General features: G+C 43.2%; 1 protein-coding gene across 3 annotated transcripts in view; it reads right to left on the bottom strand.

Moving 5' to 3' along the window:
- The window catches only part of OXR1 (oxidation resistance 1), a 556,965-nt gene that overhangs the window by 490,155 nt on the left and 47,115 nt on the right, over nucleotides 1–19,695 (bottom strand). The gene's annotated exons all lie outside the window — the stretch shown is intronic.

The following is a 19,695-nucleotide window of genomic DNA, read 5'->3' on the forward strand; positions in this document are numbered from 1 at the left end:
TGTCAAAGTGTAACAAGTTTCTACAAATCATCTGCAAATTGAGGTTTTTCCAAGACTTATAAATTGACTAAATTTGGGCAAATTTTCACAAAGGCAGCAAAAGACACATCCATGACCCTAGGGAGACACTCCTGCCAAATTTCAAGTCACTGCTCCAGAACAATAGTAAGATTATTTTATATGGCAAACTACTACTTTTTCCCTGGCCTTGTTCTCTGAAACAACTGAACAGCTTTAGGTGAAGCTACCCAAGAAAAACAAATACAGTCTGAGGCAGACATCCATCATGGAAGATTTCAATACGAACAGTTAAAGTTTGGCAAAGGTATAAGCAACTGAAAACAGGGTCTCAGAATAGAATGTGTCAGGCAACCTTCACTTAGCAGTGCTACAATCTCTGCCTATAATATTTCCAGACTGAGAAACAGTATATGCCAGTCTCTGAAGTGGCCCAGAGCAGGTGTTACAAGATTGTTATAGTGAGGAGGTGGCTCCATGGTCAAAATTCATGCAGGTTTTATTCTTTTGTGAACAGGACTTTGACTTGTGGACCCATTTATTTAATACCATGCGATAGCCCCATCAGTACAAAAAGGACATATGGCCTGTGGTTTAGGCCAGTGGTTTTCAAACTATTTTTCTGGGTCCCAATGGAGCTGGGGATGAGGGGTTTGGGGTGTCGGAGGGGGCTCAGGGCTGGGGAAGAAGTTTGGGGTGCGGGGCTGAGGGCTGTGGGGTGGGGTCAGGAATGGGAGGGTTGGGGTGTAGGAGGCTTCCCACCTGTCCTGGCACTGCAGACCGTGCTGCACCCTGGAAGCAGCCAGCAGGTCTGGCTCCTAGGTGGAGGCGTACAAGCAGCTCTGCGTGGCTCTCACCCGCAGGCACCACCACCCCAGCTCCCATTGGCTGGTTACCGGCCAATGGGAGTACAGAGCCAGTGCTTGGGGTGGGTGCAGCATGCGGAGCCCCATGGCTCCTCTGCCTATGAGCTGGACCTGCTGCTGGCTGCTTCTGAGGTGCAGCGCGGTATCAGAACACGTAGAGATTACTAGTTTTTACTGGCCGGCCGCCATGGTCCCTGGAGGCTGAGCAAGGCAAGCCAATGCCTTGCATTCCACGATCCAGTACTTGGTCACGACCCAAACTTTGAAAACCACTGGTTTATGCCACCAGGGAACTCCCTTGGCATAAAGAGAATCTCCCTGCAGTGCTGAGCCTCTAATGCGGTTGAAATGGCCTCAATGTTTCCTCTCAAAACATACTCAGAATCAGGGTGGGCAACTGCTCCTTGGACTTCAGCACTCTCACCTGGGAGGTTCCATGGGGACCTAGCCTCCCTTCCTACTTATTTAACATGTGAGATTGCTAAGCGAGACAGAAAGAACAGGCTCAAACGCCAGCAACCAGTAAACATATGGAGGCAATTGTGTCTTCCCTAGTGGGATGGCTGAGCAGAAACAAATCACAGCTATGAGCAGTGAGGCCTCTTTAACAGGAGAGAATATTTGTATACACAAGCCAAACAAAACAAACAAGCAAAAACACTACATTGCTGTATTAGGAGGATCCTCAGAGGCAGAGAAAGGAGCCCAGCCGTTCCCTAGACAGTCTCATCCTTTTGTCTGTCCAGCAGCCCGTCTCTCAAGACCTATCCAAGGGGAAGGGAGTTTGAATGAAACCCTTGTTTACTGGGAGCTAGACAGTGCTTCTGCACTTTGTTATGGGGTTACTCCTGAAGACCTCTTGGAAGCTATTAATAGATAATTTGGCAGCTGGCTCAGTCAGCAGCATATCTTGTCAGATGCACATTACACCCAGTCAAGGGCTATAACCTCTGGACCTCATTCTTCTCATGGTCTAGTTAGACCAAGCATGGGCAACCTCAGCCTTCACTAAAAATCCCCCAGCAGCACGTGTTCTTGTGCCTATAGCATATATCAGAGGAGCATTTTAGACATTTAAAATAAATCAAAAATAAATGTGTTTATAACACCATTTAACAGCATAGCTAGGCATTTCTTATGAAGATTCTAAATAAATAATGCCATCATTAACTAGTTTTCCTTGAACACTATGGGAATTCTTTTGGGAGTCTGATTCTCCTCTCATTTACACCCGTGAGAATCAGAAGTACCTTCACTGAAGTCAACAGCGTTTCATCGGTGTAAGACTGGTCTGACAATTGAATCAGACTCAAAATGCTTACCAGAGCATTTCTTAGCTCCAAGAACACTATGTAATTTACATTTAACATGAAAACTGCCAAGAGTTTTACCATCTATGACTTATACTTTAAATGCAGATGCACAAGTAACCCTTGACACTGCAATATTAGAGCATTAAAAGATGCCACCAAAGAGACAAAACACTGTGAGACCGTTTATTTTGAAGTGTAGTACATTTTGAATCAGCATATATTCTCCTACTAGTAAATTGCTATTAACCAACGTATCCACATTCTCCTACTCTTTTCACACTGAAATAAAGGGGACTACTCAGTGTAAGGTGCAAATCACGGTGGACTAGTTGTGGACTGAGATACTACTCACAGTGAGTAAGGGTGGCAGAATCCGGCCCCTAATGATTAACCCAGATCCAGTCTCTCACAAAAAACAGAGCAGTGATTAAAATGATTAGACAGAAGACGTGTTCTTTCTTCATATCCACTTTTTGGGCTCAAATCTGCAAAACACTTATGCCCAGGAGTAAAGTTACTTGCAACTGAAGTAATATCAAATACACGTCTGAGCAGCTTTACTCACATGTGCTTCAGGCCCTTCAACAGGTAATTTTTCAAAACAAGTTTAGAAATCAGTAGAATACAAGCCCATATAACTTGTTACTATCAAGCAACAAGAATAAAATGAAAGTCAAGTGAGATCTGATGAAGGCATCTACATATAGATGCACTATTAATTTCCTTTCATTCTAACGTGAAATGATGAGATAAGCAGGACTACTTCTCCAATAACTTATTGAGACAGCTTTTTTCTTTCAATTTTTTTCCAGATGTTACACTAAGGCTCAGAGGGCCAGATTCTCAATTAGTGTAAAATGGCACTACACTGATTTACACCAGGTGAAGATTCTACCGACTGTATTCAGTTGTTTGAAGTTCAATATAGAGCTAAAGTTCTTTTAATTTTTCAAGATAAGAATAGCCATGAGTGTTTTCAGTTATGCGTCCCTATCAGACTCCATATTAATGGATTAATTTGGAAATAAACTACTGAACAAACAACTGTTTCTATACAGCCAATTGAGCACAGTAGGCACTTTGCAGACAAGTAAAAAATAAGATCTTAACTGCAAAGTGCTTACAATTTAGATACACAACATATAGAAGGGTGGGATGCAATATAAAGCAAAGTGAATGAGCAATGATGGGTTAGGCTGTGTGGTGTTAGTCCTGTCAATTTTGTTTAGTGTGTAGTTTCGGGGGATTTTTTTGTAATTTTTCTTGCATTTAAGTATCTAGTTAGATTCTTATAGTGTCTCCATTGTGGTCTCTATGCACATTATCTGTCTTGTTAAAACCTCTCAGAGTCATGGGAATACAGGTTTGTAGGGCTTCAAGAAAAGTGTATTTTACTGAGGGACATGGAGGATAAGAGAACGGAGACATAGAGGGCTGGGTCAGGGAGGAAGGTTCAGGCACATTGCTATACAACGTACTACATCCCTGATATTCCCATCCATGCAAGCATATACAGAATAGGGACCTGTCTACACTTGAAACACTACAAGCATAGAGCCTAACTACGCTAATGGGAGGGATTCTCCCGTCAGCAATCCCTAGATCGACAATAAAATCATCCTAGTGTTCTCTCCATGCAGACTTAGTTCAGTCTAACTACGTCATTCTGGTGTGTAGATTTTTCACACCCTTGAGCAATGTAGATGGGTCGATCTAATTTTCTACTGTAGACCAGCCCTAAGTGTGGCTGGAAGTGAGTGCAGACTCCTCCTGCCCCCACCCAGTTACTTCAAGCGATCTGTGGCAGGGAGAGCCATGTGTTGGTTTTCTGCCACTGGCTTAATTTCACATTCTGAATCCACCAGTGAAAGATTCAACTCTACAAAAAAGATTTTTGTTGTAATCAGTACCACAGATGATGCAAACGATGACCCACAGGTGTGAGACTTTCTAATAGATTAACATTAGTCCTTCAGCTATTAACTTCACTGTAGAAGAATACTGAAACATAATCCTAGAGGATTTTTTTTTTAAATAAAATCCATGGACCAAGATACATTCCCAAGGTGTAAACAAAACAGAAAAACAAATAAGATGTATTTTATTTTTTCCTCTGTCTTCTTTTGACTTAGACAGCTACTACCACTTGTGCTTCCTAAAGAAAATAAACTTTGCTTCCTCCACCACTGGGGATGTGAAAGCTGCTTTAGTTTTTCTTTTCAGTAACTGCAGAAGCTTTACTATATCAATCATCTATTAATCATCTGGGAATGTGTTTAGATCAGCATCATAAATCTTGTCTTTTCTTCAAGTTAATGCATATGACAGCTTGGGACTCAGCTACCACAAAAGTAGACAACTTAATGAATTAGGTTTACATCAGCAATATCTATACACTGGGTGCTGTAATTAAACAGTGGTAATTTATACAATGAAAGAAATACAATCAAGGAAGAGACAACCAAATCTAATGCCATTTTATTCAATACGAAATACTGACCCTCAGAGTTTCATATTAAAAATATATATATTTTGCATAACTCTTTATTTCATAACTGTATACAAACTGTTGAGTATGGAATAAAATAATTGTATGTTTGACATAGTTTTAGAGGATGCACCCATGATGTCAAAGCTATACATTGCCACAAAAAAGAGATCTGGCCACATTCAAGACATTTGTTAAGTTTCACCACCACCTTTCTATACCTGTAGTATTTTTCATACCTTTCTAAATTACCATCCTAATGACTAATGCAATGAATATTTTACTTGTTAAATGGTTTCATTCCAGTGCAACCTGAAGGGTTTTTATAAAAATAAGACTTGATCCCAGAACTGCTCTGCACACAGAGTTTCCATTGATTTCAATAGGACTTCCAAATTTTGAGTAGCTGCAGAAGCAGGCCATACAAAAATGACATTTAATGTATGTATTACATTGTCTGTCTGTCACACACGCGCACAGTAACTTCTTAACAGACCCCTAAAAGGACTGACAATCAGTTGGTTAACGGAGTCATCTAACCATGAAGTAGTAGAACTGTACTCATTTTGTTTGGGATACGCTGGGATGCGCCTTCCCTAATAAGGAGGTATCTAAGTGGCCCTTTACAATGTATATACCTTCACAAACAGCATCACTGAACGAGTAGCAGCCCATGACATCAGAGGAAATCCTTACTCTTCTGAAAAGTGTCATGGGATCTTAAATATCCACTCAGTGCAGCAACAGCTTTGGTTTACAAGTCACTTTGGAAAGGCTCCATGCAGAGGAGACTGCACATAATTCAAAGTTTATCTTCTTCAAGGGATATTTTCTATGCCCCCACAAAATGTTTACTCTCCTGCTGACATGCTACTGCATGGCTCATACTTAAGGCTACAGTTTTGTCATGGATAGTTTTAGTAAAAGTCAGGGACAGGCAAAATCACAGGCAAACAACAACAAAAAAAAAAAAGGAAAAAAAAATCACCGGAAGCCATGACCTGTCCTTGACTTTTACTAAAAATATCCCTGACAAAATGGGGAACTGCAGGGCCCCCATTGCTCTGCGGGGCTGAAGCTGAGGGGAATCCCCCCACCACTCTCTGCCAATGGTTGGGGAGCTGGGCAGGACCCCTTCCAGCAGCTGCTGAGCAGCTCTGGGGTCCCTATGCCACCATCAGAGGTGCGGGGGCACGGCTACTCACGGCAGCTGAGCAGCTGTGGGGGGGGCGGAGGGGGCAGGCCTGACAGGGGCAGCAGCTGTCTGGGGAGTTGCGGGGGTCCTCGCAGCCACTGAAAGGTGCCGAGGTCCTTCTGCTGCCATTGCTGGCGACTGGGCAGCTCAGGGGGGCCCACCGCCAGCAGCAGTCGGTCAGTTGCAGGGGCCCCTGCACTGCGGGGAGCTGGGGGGGCCCTTCCAGCAGCCACTGAGCAGCTCCAGGGTCCGTCTGCCGCTGCCAGAAGCGGCTGGGAGCTGTGGGGTTGGGGGTACTAGCTGCTCACAGAGGCTGAGCAGGTGCAGGAGGGGCCCTGCCAGCGGCGGCAGCCAGTCACTTGCGGGGGGTTCCACTGTTTTTTTTGCTGACCACTTCATTTGATGTGTTCTATTTTTAAAGAAAATTGTAAGTTTTCTGGAATGTCTTGCTTAGCGCTAGTTCAAGGTGATTTAGGGTTAAATATTTTTAAGGAATATTCTCTAACCTGAACAGAGGTTGCTGATTCTCTAGACAGCATGAAGTGTAATTTGTTAAAAATTCTGATACAGACAGAGCAGCTTGCTAGTACTTCTGCTTTTCAGGAGCGCATTATTTTGAATAATCACACTGGAACAAACTTACATGCCTGATCATGCAGCTCATAGCAAGTAGTACTTAAGCATGTAGATTGTCAACTCAATGTTTTGTTTCCATACTGTATTATTCAAACTTCACTTGTGTTTCCTAGCCAAATCATGAAGTTCATTCTCTGTAAAGAGTTCCACCAGCTTCAATGAAAGCTTTGCCTGAGTATGCAGTTCTGGTCTAGAGTTCATATACATCAGTCAGACTATTTATTGATTAGAGGGCATAGGAGATGCATCTTATACATACTGCTTATTATTATTGTTAATATTATTCATCAGCTAAATATACAGTACATGCTGTTAGCAATCTATCAAAATGATTTATGAGGAGACAAAATAAATACAAGAGGCTCTGCTTAGACCTTTTAAAATTTTCGCTTTTTCATTTATCTTTCAACTTTGATCAATACTAGATTTATTAGCAGACAACTACACTTAAAAAGATACTCACATCTATTTCGACTGCACCATTAAACAAGTGCCCTTTTCCCTACCAACATGCTATATTTTGACCTAACGGCTTTACTGCTGCTTGAAGGTGCACGCACATCCAGATGAAACCCACCTGGGGAAAGAAACAATTATGTCCAAATATTTCAGCATTTTGCCTCTCCTGAGGACTTGAAAATAGGATAGTAGGCATATTATCCAAGCACTAATAGGTAAAGGGAGCTCAAAGAGGAGCCACAAGAATTATTTTAAGCATAGGAAAACATGCCATATAGTCAAAGACTCAAGGAGCTCACTCTATTTAGCTCAAAGAGTTAAAGGCGATTTGATCAATATCTGCAGGGGGAGCCGAAATGTGATAATAGACGGCTCTTCAATCTGGCAGACAAAGGTATAACGAGCTCCAATGGCTGGAAGTTGACCCTAGAAACATTTAGACTACAAAATAAGTTGCAAATTTTAACACGAGAGTCAACAATTTACAAAAGTGTTGTGGTGAACTCTCCATCCCTGGAACTTTTAAAATCAAGATTGGATGTTTTTCTAAAATATATATTCTCTAGTTCTAACAGGAATTAATTCAGGGAAGTCCTATGGCCTTTGTTATCCAGGTCAGACTATATTACAATGGTCCCTTCTGGTCTTGGAATCCAGGAATCTATAAATTAATATCTAGCACAAATCAAATTATTCCTCTGAAATTATTAAATTTAATTTCCCCCCTCATCTTATTCTTCTAAATTATTTGGACTCGCAAGTTTGTTAACTACCATGCAATACACTGTTTTGTTACCCTGTCTATAAATTGTAAAGAGATATCTAGAGCCCTGATCTACTTATCCATAAAAGGCAGGAAACTCCCACACAAATGCATAAAACTTGCTGTGGATCTGTCTGACCATGCCGAATGACAGTTGGGCCCTATATGCATGAGGAAAAGAAGAAACCTGTTCCCCTTTCCTCAGCTAGAGGCCACGGAGTTGCTCAAGGAGGAAGCAGCTCATTCTTCCACCACCATCAGCATATCATTGGGGGACGGGGAGGGGCATGGATCAGCAGTTCACATCGCACTCCCAGTCAGTACCCAGCCCAGACAAGCTAATGATCCAACCAGCAGGCCAAGTTTGGAGATGAATCCTGGTCACCTGAGGCACTTGAAAATACACTAAGAAGCAGCAGTATACCATGCATATACTCCTGATCCCCACTCTTTTTTCTTCCTTCTGCTGAGTATCTGGAGGACATAGGAACCCTGTAACAAGGATCTCAGATAACGTACAGCCATTTGCCTTGTGAGGAGCAAAGTTGGTAAACTCTTCTTATGAACTCCATTGTGAATGAAGAGCTTTCAACCAACTGGCCCCTGTCTATTCACCCTGGCTCACAGCAGCTCCAAGATTAGTTTCAAGGTGCATGGTCCCTTTGAGGTTCCCATAGTTGCCTGTCAGTCAAATGGTGAGACTCCACCTCTAGCCCCACTCCTGCCTAGAAATCAACAAGGAGCCTCCCTCCACATTATTACCGAAGCACCACAGTGGCCTGAAGACGAGTTCTGTGTAGCTCAAAAGCTTGTCGTCTCTTTCACCAACAGACATCGGTCCAATAAAAGATATTACCTCTCTCACCTTCTCTCTAATATCCTGGGACCAACACGGCCACAACAATGCTGCAAACATAAAGCACCAACTGACATTTATGGCTGATCCCCTGAGGAGGGAAAGGAGTTAGGCAGCAAAAGGGTCCTTTGCTCTTAGGGAGCATTGGTTCCTATGAGGAGACGTGGTGCTCCTCAAAGCATGATGTCGCAGAAGCAGCTTGGCCAATGATGCTAGGATTAACAATGTTCTGCATTTGTTTCTCTGTGCATCTCTATTTTTACTGTTCTTCTTCCTTCCCCCACTTTTAAAAGAAGAAGATTAAAACTAGCTAACAATCCACATAGCAATTTTGTGTTTGCCCACATTAATAAAAAAAGGACAAGGAACAGGAAGTCATTCCAGGATCCCTTTGCTTCTGAGGGTACGGGGGAAGTACATAAGGGATACTTACACACAGCAGGAAACTTACTAATCATACTGCTACCACCACATATAAGCACCGATAACTGTCATGGTTTCTAGCCTCTGCACAATCAGGAAGATTTGAATATAACCTTTTATTTCCTGCTTGGGACAGAAAGCAGTCGACAAATCACAGGATACTATATCCCAGGGGTAGGCAACCTTTCAGAAGTGGTGTGCCGAGTCTTCATTTATTCGCCCTAATTTAAGGTTTCGCGTGCTAGTAATACATTTTAATGTTTTTAGAAGGTCTCTTTCTGTAAGTCAATAATATATAACTAAACTATTGTTGTATGTAAAGTAAATAAGGTTTTAAAAATGTTTAAAAAGTTTCATTTAAAATTAAATTAAAATGCAGAGCCCCCAGGACCAGTGCAGTGTGAGTCCCACTGAAAATCAGCTCGTATGCCACCTTTGGCATGCATGCCATAGGTTGCCTACCCCTGCTGTAGCCTCTCCTTATTTATGACAACCCTTGAATAGGGTTGGTAGATGAAGAAGAAAAATACATTTTAAAAAGTACAGAAGGAGAATATGCTCAGCTGCCATGAAGTTAATTGTCGTAAAATGACGACAATTTACTCCAGCTGAAGATGTGCCCCAAGAACTCCAACAAACAGGTGTGTCTGCTTTTTTCTTTCATCTGATCTCTATTTGTAATAGCTCTCATCCTACTAAAAGCACCCCCAGGACACAGACCTTGCCATTTTGCAACATAAAAGGAAGGCCTCCTCAATTCAGGTATCAGTGGCCCTTATTAAACACAGAAGTTCAATTTTCTTCTTTTAACAGCCCAACAAGTTCAAAAGCACTTAGTACCCTCCTCAGTTAACTCAGCTCACCACTAAGCTATATTTGGCTGCAATGGCAGTTAATTTTGACTGCAAATTGCCATCTCTTGTATTTATTTCAACAAAGTCATTAATTTAATATTTTTGCTACAATAGACTGAAGAGAATAGCAAGCTCACTGAAGGACTAGCAAGAAAGAAAAATCACATAAGGTAGTTTAACAATAACAATAAAAGCTAAGAAACTTTCTTGTGACTTAAGAGTTGACTGGAAATGTTCATAACCTTACAATTTTGCTTCTGACTGTTCACCTCAGGTAAGCATTAATTCCTTAGGAAATGTCATGGAGCATTATTAATAATACAACCTTTTAAAATGAACTCAACTACAATAATTATTTTAACATCTCTTTACACAGCACTATTATTCTCCAAAGTGCTGGAGACATGAATTGTGATAAAAGTGTAATATGAACCCCTGGAACAGGAGTTGTACTTTTTAAAAAAGTGCATATACTGTATTGCCTTAGACTAAGCAAAAAAAAAAAAAATGGAGCAATAAGAGCTTTCAAGGAAAAGAAACGCATGGAGTCAGAAAATTTACATCTTCTACTGCCTGAGAGGAAAAAACTATGTCCTGCTAAACTACACATTTATGGACAATTAATGCCCAACACTCCAACCACTTAAATATTTCTGTTAATTGGGTTGAGTTCTGGACATCAAAGAGAGTTTCATCTGAGTAGGGATTCAGCTCACTATATGAATTACAATTAAAAAAAAAAGAGTATGTTCTGTACATATACACATTCTTATGGTAATCACTACTTCTGTTTTAAGTTTAAGTACCTTGGGCCTGATGCATAGTCCATTGAAGTCTTTCCATTAAATTGCCTGATCTTTGGGTCAGTTTCCTTATGAATAAAATACATTCATTAGTGTTTGAGAGGTACTTAGGTACTACAATGGTGAGTGCAACAGAAGTGCTTCCAATTAAATAAATTTAGCCTTGACTGTTAGATGTATAAACTGAGGCATTTTTAATGTTCTGGTAATTCCCTGGATTTAAATTAGATTTATGACCGCAGCTCAAAGATAATAAAATGCAGGGTCCAACTCAAGGGTGGCATGCTCAAAAATTTTCCTCCATAGTTTTCACTAAACTGTCATCATAGGTAACCCAATCTGTTCTTCCTTTCTCTTCCAGTCTTATGGAATGGGCAGCAAAGTGAAATGTGCAAGAATTCAACTTTCACATTAGTCACTCCTCATAAAAAAAAGAGGAGCATCCCAGCACAGCATGGAACAGCAATTTATTCACACACACTCTTAATGGTTTGCAGAAGGACACAGATTAGGATTATTTTGCCTCTTCTCACCTTCCCCCCCCGCCCCCTTTTGATGGGTGAAGGAGGGATAAACACACTACAGTCCTCATTTCCCACTTGCAACCCACACCACACCCAGAACACCACTAATTAATGGAGTCAAGAGTAAACAGCACAAAGGTAGCAACATTTGGGGACTGGAGAACTTTAAAATGCCTTTAACTTTTACTGGCTGCTAGTTAAATGAATTAAGCCTAACTTGAAAACATTCAAACATGTGCACACATTTATTTTCATGAGTTCCACTACAATTCATTCAATGTGCAGAGACAGTCATGTGTGTTTCCAGAATCAAACCATTAAATTGATAGATCCCCATCATGCTATCAAATGGAAAAATACTAGAAACTATTCACAAATAAATTGGTGTTACAAGGCTTCACAAGTCAGGAGCCTAACAAATATTTTCATGAACAAGAACAATTTCCCTGCAATTCAACAAAAGTATTGCAAAATATTATTTTTTCCATTATTAAATCACTTCATAAAATGGATATCTGATTTACAATCTGCAAATAATCCCCTCCTCATATGAAAGGAGAAGTAGGTCCTGAAATCCTTCTCATTTTAGGCAACATACGGCGTATATATTAAAGAAGGTGAACTGATTACTATATAGATTAATAACATTAGCTTCATCCAAAGTTTTCTGGTGTACATGAGTAACAAACATCACTTAAAATGATTTTATATGCATATTTTAAATAGATCTCATCATGCTTATTATTATTATTAGGTTAATATCACCAGCTATTCTTTGAGATAAAGATGTATTTTAGTTTAGTACTTAAGATATTCCCCACTGACAGACATTTAATGAACAAAGCACTTAATCAGTACTAAACTATATGAACACTATATTTATTTCATATTAATAAACAATGAAGAATTAATGTAATGTTTTAATGCAGAAAATAAAATCTTACTGGATTAAAATTTATTTCCCATTTTTGTTTGTAACAATTTGGTTTTATCAGAAACTCCTGTAAAATCTTGATAACTATGTTTTTACTGCATAACTTTTTTATAATGTAATTTGAATTTTTAATTACAAAAACAACTTAGTTTTTGTATTTGCTTCTCAGGCTTCATTTTTTACTATTTTGGCTGCAGTTTACTTCTGTTGAAGCTTTTGTGCATTAATATAGTTAAACTCCCCCTTTAATAATGATGACTACAGAACAATAGCACCACTGGTGTAATCATCTCACCAGATATGCATATTTCAGGAGGCTGCTCTACTGAGAATAAATGAGTACAGTGCAAAAGTGCATCTCCACTGGAACATGCCAGCAGAAAAAGAGAGGCAGAGTGTCTGATCAGATCAGTAAGCAGCCTCTCATTAAGGAATCTGAAAAGACCAGGGAACCTCTTAAGATAGCAAACAAATGAGGATGCAAAAGTCTTGCTGACGGCTAGGGCATGCCAATTTCCTCCAAAGGGAAACGGGCTAATCTATAAGAAGTCATCGGGTGGAAATTAAGTTGTGGAAACCGCGGGGACAGACTGCCTGTTTTCCTACAGACAACAATCCCGTGGATTTCCCAAGGGGAGAGAAGGAAATCCATGACAGATGATAGAGACATGCAGCTTCTGCTATATAATCTCTCCAGGGCTTCCTAAGCGTAATAGATGCTACTCCCTGTTATCAGATTCTGAGCAAATGTAGCAACCAAACACCCAACTTTAAAGTTACACGTACCATACCGAGTGTAGTTCCCAGCCACACGCTCACCAAAGGACGTGCCCACCTGGATTCACTCACCCGCGCATTGCACGGAGGACGGCAGCCAGCCACCCCTCGGAGCTGCACCGACCCCCCGCACTGCCGGGATGCGCGGAGGGCTGGGCTGTGTGTGTCGGCACTGCAGTGCCTCGGTAGCTGCGGTCAATCGCCGGCAGCTCTAATGCGAAGTAATCAAGCCCCCCAAACGCCGCGGTTTAGAGAGGCGGATTAATGCCGCCAAGCGCAGAGGGGGGCACTGCTCCGAGCACCAGTCCGGCCATGCCGCGAGCACCCACTCCCCGCAGCCCTGCCTGGCGCCCAGCACCTCCTCCGGCACCCACTCCCCCCGGGCATCCTTGCCTCTGTGCGGCGCCCGGCTCTCGCCCCTGCCGCGCACCCCCGGGCAGACTGACCCGCTCGGCGGCGGCATGTCAAGGGCACCTGGAGCGGAGCGCCCCACTCCGGCGGAGGGTGCAGGCTGGCGCGGGCACGGTCTGCCCTGCCCGCAGCTCGGCGCCTGCCCGCTGCCGGGGCCCGGGGGCTCCCGAGCACCCACCCAAACTTACTTGGCGGCCGGGGAGCGCTGCGCCGGCTGCTGGCCGGGTCCCGCGCTGCGTGGGGCGCGCGCGCGTTCGGCTCGCTGGGCTCAGCCGGCGCTGGGCGGCGGAGCTGCCGGAGCCTGGCCAGACATGCTCAGTTATCTGCCCCCCCCCCCCGCCGGGCCCTACCATTGAGACGGGGGGGGGATACGGGAGCCATCTGGACGCTACCAACGAGAGGGAGCTAAAAATAGGCCTGGCCGCGGGGGGAGGGAGACGAAGAGCAGCAGCCTGCGGGAGCGGAACCAGGCCCGCCGCGGGGTGTCGCTCCCCGGCTGCCGCTCGCGCCGCGCTGCTGTGAGGTGCCGGCGTTGTACAGCCCCGACTGAAGCGCGTGTGCAGAGCGGGCCGCCCGGGCTGACCAAGCCGAGCCCGTGTGCAGACCGGGGGCTTCTCACCCTCACCGGTGTCTTTGCAACGCCGCCGGCCGCGGCCGAGTGTCACCCTGGGGCCGTTCTTCGGCCCCGGGACCAGCGGGACGGGGCCACCCGCGGCTGTGGCTGATGCGGGGAGATGGGGGCAGTGCCAAGCGTCTCCCTCCGGGAGAGCTTCGATGTCACTCGATCCACCCGCCGGCTCAACCCAGGGCAGCGGGGGGGCCCATAACTCTCCCTTACTTCGGAGCAGTTTGGCCCAGCCCTGCGCCCCCAGGAGGGACCCACCGCACCGCGGCAGAGCCCGCAGCCCCTGGCGGGGAGGGGAGGCAGCCGGGCACGTTCCCTGCTTACTCACTAGCCACCTCGTATTGGCTTCTGCAGGGACCAGGATTTGGGAGACAGACAGTCCCAACAGCATCCCACACTAAATCCACAGGCGACCCCAGCACCAGTCGTCATTCATTTAAACATATTCCCTGGTGTGAAAGGGAAGGCCGTTTGCAGGGCATTTCCTAGCACCAGGGCTCCATAAGAGAGATCAGATGCGCTCTCTCGCAACCCCCCCCGTCTCTGCCCCAGTCGCTAGTCAAATGGCTTTAGGGAACTATTTAAAGGAAATTAAAAGCAACCTGAATGTGAATATATAAGGTTGGGATGCAAGAGTGAGTGGTGATGTCCTACCTGCGATGGGATGATAAACTGTATCCTACTGTTCAGCCTCTAGGCGGTGCTGTGCGTAAAATACCTGATTTAAAGGAACCTCAGCCATACCTGGCAGAGCTCTAAAGGCTCTTATGTTGAACACATCTGGTGTGTACAAGCAAATTCTGTAGCCAGGCCATATCTGGAATAGGGTCATGAGGGTGGTAAGAGTAAGCTAAGAACAGAGACAAAAGGCACAAGGAAACAAAAGTTGCAAGAGCTCATCAACCTGTCACTCCTCAATGCGCAGAGAACTTTACCCTTGAAAAACCTTCACCATGGACTGACTGGAAGCAGTATTTTGCAAGGTTTTAAATTGCCAGCAAACTCCACAAAGAAACTAGAGATGTACAGGTATCATCTTTAATGTATGCTATGGGAAAGCAATCAGAGCATATATTTCATAGAATATCAGGGTTGGAAGGACCCTCAGGAGGTCATCTAGTCCAAACCCTTTCACTTTACTGAGAACAGTCACAAAGGTGACTATGAAAGGGTTTTGGCTATTTTGGATGCATACTTTATACCATAGAGAAATGATGTTTATGAAAGAGCATGTTTTCATCAGAGAATTCAAGAACCAGGGGAAAATGTTGAATGTTTATAAGAGCTTGGCATGCATTGGCTGAAAACTGATTTTGGAACTGCAAAATATGAAAATATCAGAGAGAGGCTGGTTATTGGGTTAACAGGTAAAACCTTTCACACGAACTACCGTAGCCACAACTATTCAAATAGCAAAGGAGTCTGAACTGGTGGGACAGCAAAAACCGAAAGCAACTTGCCAAACTTGAAAAACAAGACACTAGTTTAGAAGCTATAAACAGATGCAGCATATGTGCTAAAAGCCATTACCATAAGACCCCAGAGGCAAGGAGAGAGAACTCCCAGGCTAAGAGGGACCAAACTTACAGGCACAAGATGTGGAAAACATCAAGACATGATGCATGTCCAGCCAGAGGTGCTCAGTGTAATAAATGCATGAAATATGGACATTTTGCAGCTGTTTGTTGCACCAAAGCAGTAGGGAGTTGACTCATACCATGGTCATACTATGGTCAATCAAAAGCCAGTGTTTCTTGGATCTATCAACTGTGATGACATAAGGCCTGCCTGTGTTACCCAAAATTGGGCCAGCTAGTAAACTTAGGGAGGACCAATAACCCACCAGAGTTTGGCAGAAAGCAGCACTTTTGTTATACTGATAGCTAAGCTCAAAAGAAGGGGGGAGGTCACACTCACACTTGCATAATCACACTCCCAGGACAGGCATGGCACTCCCCATGTCAGGATTCTTCAAGGTAAGTGTCCTACAGTTCAGCAATGGACAGTGTGATGAAGGTAAGTCTTCCCAAGGCACGATGGAATGCAACGCAGCTGACCACTAGCCAGGCAGTCCGGGCAAAGGACCTCCACGGGAGGTACAATCTTGTGAGTGCACTCCTGAGCACATGGCCCCTTCCCCTTTTAAGGGTCTACTCCTCATGGCCTGCGGGTAAAGATGACTTGGCCGCGCCTGGTTGGTCACACTCCACCTCGGGCAGTATCCGTGCATTGGGTTTATGATCAGTGCCTAATTAGAGATGCCAAGGTCTGTTGGTAGGGTTAATTCAATTTAGCCCAATTACTACATATATGCCTGGGAAAAATCCAGTAATAGCAGACACACTGTCATAGAGCCTAGCCTCACACTCAACTGTCATAAAAAAATAATTCACTGCCCAGATCATATGTTTTTATGTATTAATGGTTTATCAAGATAACAGTGGAGAATACAACAGAAACCATCAACAGCAACAGTTTGTTCCTCAGAGAAACAACAGAGGAAACTCTACAGAAGGCAAGTGCAGAACAAGAAGAAGATGATGATGATAGGGGGAGGGATAGCTCAGAGCATTAGCCTGCGAACCCCAGGGTTGTGAGTTCAATCCTTAAGGGAGCCACTTAGGGATCTGGGGAAAAATCAGTACTTGGTCCTACTAGTAAAGAAAGGGGGCTGGACTCAATGACCTTTTGGGGTCCCTTCCAGTTCTTTGAGTTAGGTATATCTCCATATATTATGACGCAAGCAATCAATGGGACACAATCATTCCGGGGTACAAAATATATCGGAAGGACAGAACAGGCCGTGCAGGGGGAGGAGTGGCACTATATGTTAAAGAAAGTGTAGATTCAAATGAAGTTAAAATCTTAAGCGAATCTACAGGTTCCATAGAGTCTCTATGGATAGAAATTTCATGCTCTAGTAAAAATATAACAGTAGGGATCTATTATCGACCACCTGACCAGGACAGTAATAGTGATGATGAAATGCTAAGGGAAATTAGAGAGGCTATCAAAATTAAGAACCCAATAATAGTGGGGGATTTCAATTATCCCCATATTGACTGGGAACATTTCACTTCAGGAAGAAATGCAGAGATAAAATTTCTCGATACTTTAAATGACTGCTTCATGGAGCAGCTGGTACGGGAACCCACAAGGGGAGAGGCGACTCTAGATTTAATCCTGAGTGGAGCGCAGGAGCTGGTCCAAGAGGTAACTATAGCAGGACTGCTTGGAAATAGTGACCATAATACAATAGCATTCAACATCCCTGTGGTGGGAAGAACATCTCAACTGCCCAACACTGTGGCCTTTAATTTCAAAAGGGGGAACTATACAAAAATGAGGGGGTTAGTTAGACAAAAGTTAAAAGGTACAGTGACTAAAGTGAAATCCCTGCAAGTCGCGTGGGCCCTTTTTAAAGACACCATAATAGAGGCCCAACTTCAATGTATACCCCAAATTAAGAAAAACAGTAAAAAGAACTAAAAAAGAGCCACCGTGGCTTAACAACCATGTAAAAGAAGCAGTGAGAGATAAAAAGACTTCCTTTAAAAAGTGGAAGTCAAATCCTAGTGAGGCAAATAGAAAGGAGCACAAACACTGCCAACTTAAGTGCAAGAGTGTAATAAGAAAAGCCAAAGAGGAGTTTGAAGAACGGCTAGCCAAAAACTCCAAAGGTAATAACAAAATGTTTTTTAAGTACATCAGAAGCAGGAAGCCTGCTAAACAACCAGTGGGGCCCCTTGACGATGAAAATACAAAAGGAGCGCTTAAAGATGATAAAGTCATTGCGGAGAAACTAAATGGATTCTTTGCTTCAGTCTTCACGGCTGAGGATGTTAGGGAGATTCCCAAACCTGAGCTGGCTTTTGTAGGTGACAAATCTGAGGAACTGTCACAGATTGAAGTATCACTAGAGGAGGTTTTGGAATTAATTGATAAATTCAACATTAACAAGTCACCGGGACCAGATGGCATTCACCCAAGAGTTCTGAAAGAACTCAAATGTGAAGTTGCGGAACTATTAACTAAGGTTTGTAACCTGTCCTTTAAATCGGCTTTGGTACCCAATGACTGGAAGTTAGCTAATGTAACGCCAATATTTAAAAAGGGCTCTAGGGGTGATCCCGGCAATTACAGACCGGTAAGTCTAACGTCGGTACCGGGCAAATTAGTTGAAACAATAGTAAAGAATAAAATTGTCAGACACATAGAAAAACATAAACTCTTGAGCAATAGTCAACATGGTTTCTGTAAAGGGAAATCGTGTCTTACTAATCTATTAGAGTTCTTTGAGGGGGTCAACAAACATGTGGACAAGGGGGATCCGGTGGACATAGTGTACTTAGATTTCCAGAAAGCCTTTGACAAGGTCCCTCACCAAAGGCTCTTACGTAAATTAAGCTGTCAGGGGATAAAAGGGAAGGTCCTTTCATGGATTGAGAACTGGTTAAAGGACAGGGAACAAAGGGTAGGAATTAATGGTAAATTCTCAGAATGGAGAGGGGTAACTAGTGGTGTTCCCCAGGGGTCAGTCCTAGGACCAATCCTATTCAATTTATTCATAAATGATCTGGAGAAAGGGGTAAACAGTGAGGTGGCAAAGTTTGCAGATGATACTAAACTACTCAAGATAGTTAAGACCAAAGCAGATTGTGAAGAACTTCAAAAAGATCTCACAAAACTAAGTGATTGGGCAACAAAATGGCAAATGAAATTTAATGTGGATAAATGTAAAGTAATGCACATTGGAAAAAATAACCCCAACTATACATACAACATGATGGGGGCTAATTTAGCTACAACGAGTCAGGAAAAAGATCTTGGAGTTATCGTGGATAGTTCTCTGAAGATGTCCACGCAGTGTGCAGAGGCGGTCAAAAAAGCAAACAGGATGTTGGGAATCATTAAAAAGGGGATAGAGAATAAGACTGAGAATATATTATTGCCCTTATATAAATCCATGGTACGCCCACATCTCGAATACTGTGTACAGATGTGGTCTCCTCACCTCAAAAAAGATATTAGCACTAGAAAAGGTTCAGAAAAGAGCAACTAAAATGATTAGGGTTTAGAGAGGGTCCCATATGAGGAAAGATTAAAGAGGCTAGGACTCTTCAGTTTGGAAAAGAGAAGACTAAGGGGGGACATGATAGAGGTATAAAAATCATGAGTGATGTTGAGAAAGTGGATAAGGAAAAGTTATTTACTTATTCCCATAATACAAGAACTAGGGGTCACCAAATGAAATTAATAGGCAGCAGGTTTAAAACAAATAAAAGGAAGTTCTTCTTCACGCAGCGCACAGTCAACTTGTGGAACTCCTTACCTGAGGAGGTTGTGAAGGCTAGGACTATAACAATGTTTAAAAGGGGACTGGATAAATTCATGGTGGCTAAGTCCATAAATGGCTATTAGCCAGGATGGGTAAGAATGGTGTCCCTAGCCTCTGTTCGTCAGAGGATGGAGATGGATGGCAGGAGAGAGATCACTTGATCATTCCCTGTTAGGTTCACTCCCTCAGGGGCACCTGGCATTGGCCACTGTCGGTAGACAGATACTGGGCTAGATGGACCTTTGGTCTGACCCGGTACGGCCTTTCTTATGTTCTTATGTTCTTATGTTAAACCAACCACAGCCAGTTGTTGCAACTAATGGCCAGCCAGATGACCAAGCTATTACATGTTTGGATTGTGTAATTAAAAAAATAGTATGATTCAGAGATACTTAACAGACTGATATGTACT

The sequence above is a fragment of the Mauremys mutica genome, chromosome 2 (assembly GCF_020497125.1).
Source record: "Mauremys mutica isolate MM-2020 ecotype Southern chromosome 2, ASM2049712v1, whole genome shotgun sequence".
NCBI classification, from domain to species: domain Eukaryota; kingdom Metazoa; phylum Chordata; order Testudines; family Geoemydidae; genus Mauremys; species Mauremys mutica.